The following is a 6,566-nucleotide window of genomic DNA, read 5'->3' on the forward strand; positions in this document are numbered from 1 at the left end:
ATACTATACTTATCACTGTACAGTATTAGTAAACATCCAAATCAAACACAGTAACCTAAAACTAAATATACTTATTGTTGTAAAGTACAAAGAAACAGATCCAGGTAGGAAACAAAACACCATCATTAACCTACCTATTGTTGTAAAGTACAAAAAAACATAATCAGGTAGGAAACAAAACACCATCATTAACCTACCTGTTGTTCTAAAGTACAAAGAAACAGACCCAGGTAGGAAACAAAACACCATCATTAACCTACCTGTTGTTCTAAAGTACAAAGAAACAGACCCAGGTAGGAAACAAAACACCATCATTAACCTACCTGTTGTTCTAAAGTACAAAGAAACAGGTCCAGGTAGGAAACAAAACACCATAATTAACCTACCTATTGTTGTAAAGTACAAAGAAACAGATCCAGGTAGGAAACAAAACACCATCATTAACCTACCTATTGTTATAAAGTACAAAGAAACAGATCCAGGTAGGAAACAAAACACCAAATTAATCTACCTATTGTTGTAAAGTTAAACAACCCAACCAGTAAGCTCATATCTACAACAGTTAATTAATTATGTTCTTCACACAGTTAAAATAATCTGAATCAGTTCATTTACAGCTGTCAGAGTTTCAAAGTACTGAAGAGAAGTAGGCGTTACAGATCTGTTGGAACACTTGAACTAGGTTTGGATAATTAAGGTGATTGAGTATGACGTTGCTTATAAAAATTTATTATATTGATTTGCACAAGGTAAAACAAATCATTCATTGAAACTTTAATGTTATGAACGTGATACATTAATTGAAATTAGTGGTTTAAATATTTACTGTTTTCTGGTATTCTAGCTCATTATTGTCCAAGACCAACCGAGTAGTTGAAGGTAACTGATTAATGTGCCCAAAGATTAATCATTTATGAAACCTTTTTAATTGTCCTGGTCTAACTTGGACGTCTACACGTCATTCCATTCTAAACATGCACAACATTTTAAATTAAACTCAAACTTTTTGACTGTCCTGGTCCAACTTGGACGTCTACATGTCTTTCCATTCTAAACATGCACAACATTTTAAATTAAACTCAAACTTTCTCAATCTTTTAATTGACCATAAAACAGCAAGTGACTTAGAATTTAAAATGTACGATAAAGCAACATATTCATTAGACAGTGCCAATGAGGCCTTTCACTAATACCAAAATTCATTAGACCAAGTGGGATACAACGCATATTGTTGTGGTCTCGGATAAAAGGGTGTTTGTTACCAACTTTCATCAACAATAAATGTCATGGTGTGAATAAAAGTGAATTGTAATTATTATTGGATTTATTTCATATATCTTACATGTAACAGATAAAATTAAATTATGAAATTATAATTAATTTTTATGCCAATTATTCTATTCAGCTAACACAGTATGCATTACTTTAAATGCTTACTGAGTAAGAAGGCTTGTTAGGGATTCTCTGCCATGTTGCCTTTCCAGGAATAACTCGGAACACTGGGGCCATCCCCTGGCTGAAGAGTTTGTTTTGCCTATTTAGATTCATTACATTGATGCAAACAGTGACTCCTGGTAATCCTCCTTGAACTCCAAAGTAAAACCATGTCCTAAAAAGATATCAGAACCCTTACTAGGAAGGTGTAAGTAGGGGTTAAATAGATATAAAATAATTAGATGAGATACACCATTTTGGTCTTTTTAAAACATCTTAGAAATTAACATGAAAAACAGCAAGGTGACATTAAGAAATTAGTGTTTGATACTCACTTCTACAGTTATCCATATTGGATATTACAACAGAAACAGCAAGGTGACATTAAGAACTAACTGTTGGACATTCATTTCTATGGCAACTAAATGCTGAAACAAGAAGCACTGTGCTAATGAACTACTGTACTTATTATTATTTCATGGAACCATATATTAGATATTTCATTTAAACTGTTTTCAAATTTTCACATGTAATAAACATGACAGAATACCAGCTACTGTTTCTAGTAACAAAGTCATATATAAGCAGGCACTATTTCGTGTTTGGATGTTCATATGTTAATATTAATGACTTAAAACTGTCTTTGAAACTACAAACTGAAATGCTGAAGATAACCACTAGTTTCAATAGAACTAAGAAAATAAATATTTTGGAAACAGTAAATGGAACAGGAAAGAGTGAACAAAGATTTAGTAGTAATTTATCCTACATATTTACAACATTAATATAGCAGTTTTGTGAAAACAATAAAATGGATGTCTGTCACAAAAGTTATCATTATACAATTCCACTAAAACAGGTTATATTTACAATGAAACACTGTCATCTTGACTATAAACACGTTTTCCAAGGATATGGGTTGGTGTAATTCTTCTTGCATTATGTTTTTAGGGTAACTGATCTTAATAAAGTACATATTAATCCTTTGGTAATAAGCAGAAAGTTTGAGACATTAAAATATCCAGGTACTGGCATGATTCTTGGACTTCTAAATGAGGTTAAGTAAAAGATATGCCAGCATCTATTTTCCATCTCTCATTTTTGGTCTGTCAGTAGATAAGTGTCTGAAGGCTGTTTTTAAAAAGGGTGAAAACTTGTAGACAGTTTTATGACTTTACATCATTGTGTTGCTTCCTACAAACAAAATTGTGTTTCAATACCTGATTTCACATCTATGAGAATGTTCTTCATGTTACTTGTTATTTAAGTGAGGTGACTTTGTGTATTTCAATAAGGTGCCACACAAAAGATTAACCAAAAAAAATTATATTGGTGCAGGTGGGGACAAGGCTAATCATAACTAGACTGTAAAATGGCTAAAGGGGACAAAGTTTCTAATGGAAATCTGGACCCTTGTTACTAGTGCAGTGCTACAGGGCTCAGTACTTGGGTGTTTGATCTTTCTCATTTATATTAATAACAATGATACAGACATCATTAGTTAAGTTTGCTGATAATAGAGTTTCTAGCTATAGTGTGGATGTTGAAATATCATAGATTGACTTGGATCAACTGGTTAAATAAATATCTTGCAAATGACCTTTGATCATAGCAAGTTCAAAGTAACACTTAGGTGACTATAATTTGTATCACATTCAAAATAGACAGAAACCTTCTCAATAGCATGACAAAAACAATCCACTGAAGCAGTGTTCTGTTACTAACATTAAAGGTAACAGAATTTTATAGCATGTTTATAGACACTTATTACCATTGAAAACTGGTACATATTATCAATTAGGCTTCACTTCGAATAGTGCATACAGCTTTTGTCTCCTTGTCTAATAAAGGATACTGCTTACTGGAAAAGGTTCAGAAGGCTACTAAGATGATTCCAAGGATGGATGGGTTATCTTAATAATAGAAGTTATACTCTGTAGAGAAAAGAAAGGTAAGAGAGATCTTATTGAAGTTTATCTAAGGAATAAGACCTCCAACTTTATCTGGTATCTTCTGAAGAAAATGAAAGAGGGAACACAAGTTTAGGATTTGGAAGAGACAGACTAGTCTTCAACTTTATTTTTACAACAAGGTGATTGACAGGTGGAAGGGGTTGCTATCAGCTGTACTGGAGACCAGTTCTTACAAATTTAAAAGGGGAGTCAACAAGTTTCTTAAAAATAAATGGTGGGTTTAGTTTTACTTTTCATAAGTGTGGGTGTGAAATGATAGTTTTGAAGGGTCAAATGGTCCCTGCTGTTTGTATATAAAGTAATTGTTACATTAAAAACAACCCTCATTGTAACACAGGAAATATGAGAATGAAATAGTTTAATTGTGTACACGTCTCTAGAAAAAATTATATTTAATCACTGAGAACAGCACCTCAAACACTGAATTTCTGACAGTTGCTTATATTAAATACTTTCCAAAATAATTATTATGGTTATAAAAAATAATTCTTGAATCATGAGTACCTGTTTCCATTTTCATATGGATAACCAGCACAATCTGGCTTTGTCCAGACATTGAACTCAAGGTCTACAGTTTCCTTGGATATGGAACAAGATGAGCTTGTTGCACCATTACTGTCAGTGTTTGAAGACTTTTGTTTACCTCCAGTTCCCCAGTTACGACCAGAACATGCCTTGGATAAGCAGGAGTTTGTTTTAAGGTCAATGGATTTTCTGTTGCTTAACAGAGATGACTGATTGTTACTTAAACAGTTCTGTTGATTTTTTTCTTCTTGTTTAACATCTCTGTTACATAAAGTACTGAAATCATCCTTTGTTTGATGGTTTAGATCTTTATCAGGACTGGAACCACCTGATGTTGTTGATTCATGTAACACCTGTTCAACACTAGCAAGGTTACCAGAATCAAAGTCAGAAAAAAACAGCAATCCACCACATGTAATCCTCATTTGTACAACAGTTTCTGATAAAATGAGCCTCAGACCATAAATCATGCAATCACCATGTCTACCAGCCTATTAAAACTGTAACAAGAAAGAAATATAAGGGCATGTATATCCACACACAAGATAGTTTATTCATAAAAGTGTTGACAAGGAAAACAGATATTTTAGATTTATTCATATTTTAATACACTAATTATTGTAATAGATATTTTTAACCATAATTAAATATTTTCACTGATACCTATTTGTACATATGCACAATTCCATAGTATCTCTTGCAGTTTTTTCACTGATACCTATTTGTACATATGCACAATTCCATAGTATCTCTTGCAGTTTTTTCACTGATACCTATTTGTACATATGCACAAATCTCTTGCAGACACTACCCTTCTTTCCCTATATCCTGTACAGACACATTTACCTTGACTATGTATATAATTCATTCTGGAGGAATTCCCAAGTTATCTAATGATTATTTGTTGTGTACATCATGTGACTTTTATACTACAACACACCTTCACTTCTAGTACAATTTCTATTGTTGATAATGTCAAGTCCAGTTTAGATGCAAGTTTTTAAATGTTTCTTTTATTCTGACAGCTTATACAAAATGAAAAAAATATCATCATTGCATGTTGTTCTAACAGACAACAAAATGTTGGAAAAACAGAAACTAGTAAACCAACATCTAAACTAATCTGCAGCATAACTTTCCTTCTCAGAGGTTCTGGGATATCTCCTGGGTGATTTCTCGAACTTATTTCCACACCTGTATACTGCTATTTATTTTACACAAGTTTTGAATAGCAACTGTCCATAAAATATGTTGCATGCACATAACATGTATAAATTACATAACTGAAACAACAGGCCTAAAAGCACCATGCAAACAATTCTTGAGCACTACTGAATTATAAAAGATGAATTAATATGCCATTACAAGATAAACAGTTTTAATTTCTACCATGAAATTAAAAAACAAACAGTTTTAATTTTGAAGACAATTCATTCATAATTTTAAATATACACAAAATGACTTCACAACTTCTAAAATTGAAAACATTATAAATGATGTTCTACTATTAACATCAATGTCATAACAAACAGGACTTACACACTTCCTTCCTTAGTTGGGTGTACACATAATGAATACTGAATAAAATGTTTTTACAAATAGATAATTCACCTCAAAACAATACAAAGGAAAGATATGCTAAAATTCCAAACAAAATTTTCAAAATCTGTTATTTTTATCTTCCCAAGATTTATAAAAATAAACTTATCCTGAAACTGAAAGAGAAAGCTTTAGGTGAAACTAACTTAAAGTCTCAAATGTAAAAAACAAAGCATAAACCACTAGGAATATCAATATGGCTTTGCCTCCTGCCTTAAGTGAAACCGATGTGATAGCTAAAATACCATAACATTCAAATTACATTTCAAAACTAGAATGCTGGACTGAACGTGAAAGTATTTTGTAAAGTGTAACTTGTTTATGAATGGTAAGTTTGACAAGTAGCGTAGTTTTGGATCCAAGAATACCAGCTAAATAATAAAGAAAAGTCGATAGACTTGCCGACTAACACTAAAATAACAATTTTTAAAGATCAAAATAACTTGTATTCCACAGCATGATACTAATAACCCAGTCTGGAAAATACTGTGGCAAAGAATTACGAAAGGGTAAACGTTAATTGTCGTTCTTCTAACTTGGAAGAACCACCTCCAATTTGTCCTAAAAATTTAAACTTAAAATATATAATATTAACCCTTTATCGAACTGCAAATTATAAAAACTGGAACTTAGACTCATCATTACTATACAGAACACTAACCAAAACAGTTATTTTAAACTTTGGAAACAAACAATGCATACTGTCAAAACCCAATTCCATATGATTCTCGTTTACTGGTTTCAAGCCCCCTGATGGTAAATGCATTAATCATACTTTTTTTCTTTCTATCTTTTAAGATACACTGAAATTAAATTTTTGGAATAAATGTTAATTTTCTTAAACACAGTTACACAAAGTTGTCTTTTCACCGCAAGTATTATTTAAACCCGAATTTTAGAGTTATAAGTCCACAGACAGGGAGCTTTTGAATGAGATATTAACTTTGATATATATAACAGTTTTCCAGATTTATTGTTTGATTTTAAAACAAGCTATAATTTTATTGTATTGAAATGAAATGGCTTTGTTTGAAC

The 6,566-nt window shown here is 31.8% G+C and overlaps 1 pseudogene across 1 annotated transcript in view; it reads right to left on the reverse strand.

The window, feature by feature from the left end:
- The window catches only part of LOC143230091 (uncharacterized), a 41,207-nt pseudogene extending 34,936 nt beyond the window's left edge, over positions 1–6,271 (reverse strand). Inside the window, exons 1-3 of the transcript XR_013016229.1 lie at positions 5,472–6,271; positions 3,912–4,432; positions 1,438–1,609 (exon numbers count right to left, since the gene is read on the reverse strand). The product of XR_013016229.1 is annotated as an uncharacterized LOC143230091 (transcript). The remainder of the gene's footprint in view (positions 1–1,437; positions 1,610–3,911; positions 4,433–5,471) is intronic.
- Between the last annotated feature and the right edge of the window lie 295 nt (positions 6,272–6,566).

This window comes from Tachypleus tridentatus, chromosome 10 (genome assembly GCF_004210375.1).
Source record: "Tachypleus tridentatus isolate NWPU-2018 chromosome 10, ASM421037v1, whole genome shotgun sequence".
Taxonomy (NCBI): domain Eukaryota; kingdom Metazoa; phylum Arthropoda; class Merostomata; order Xiphosura; family Limulidae; genus Tachypleus; species Tachypleus tridentatus.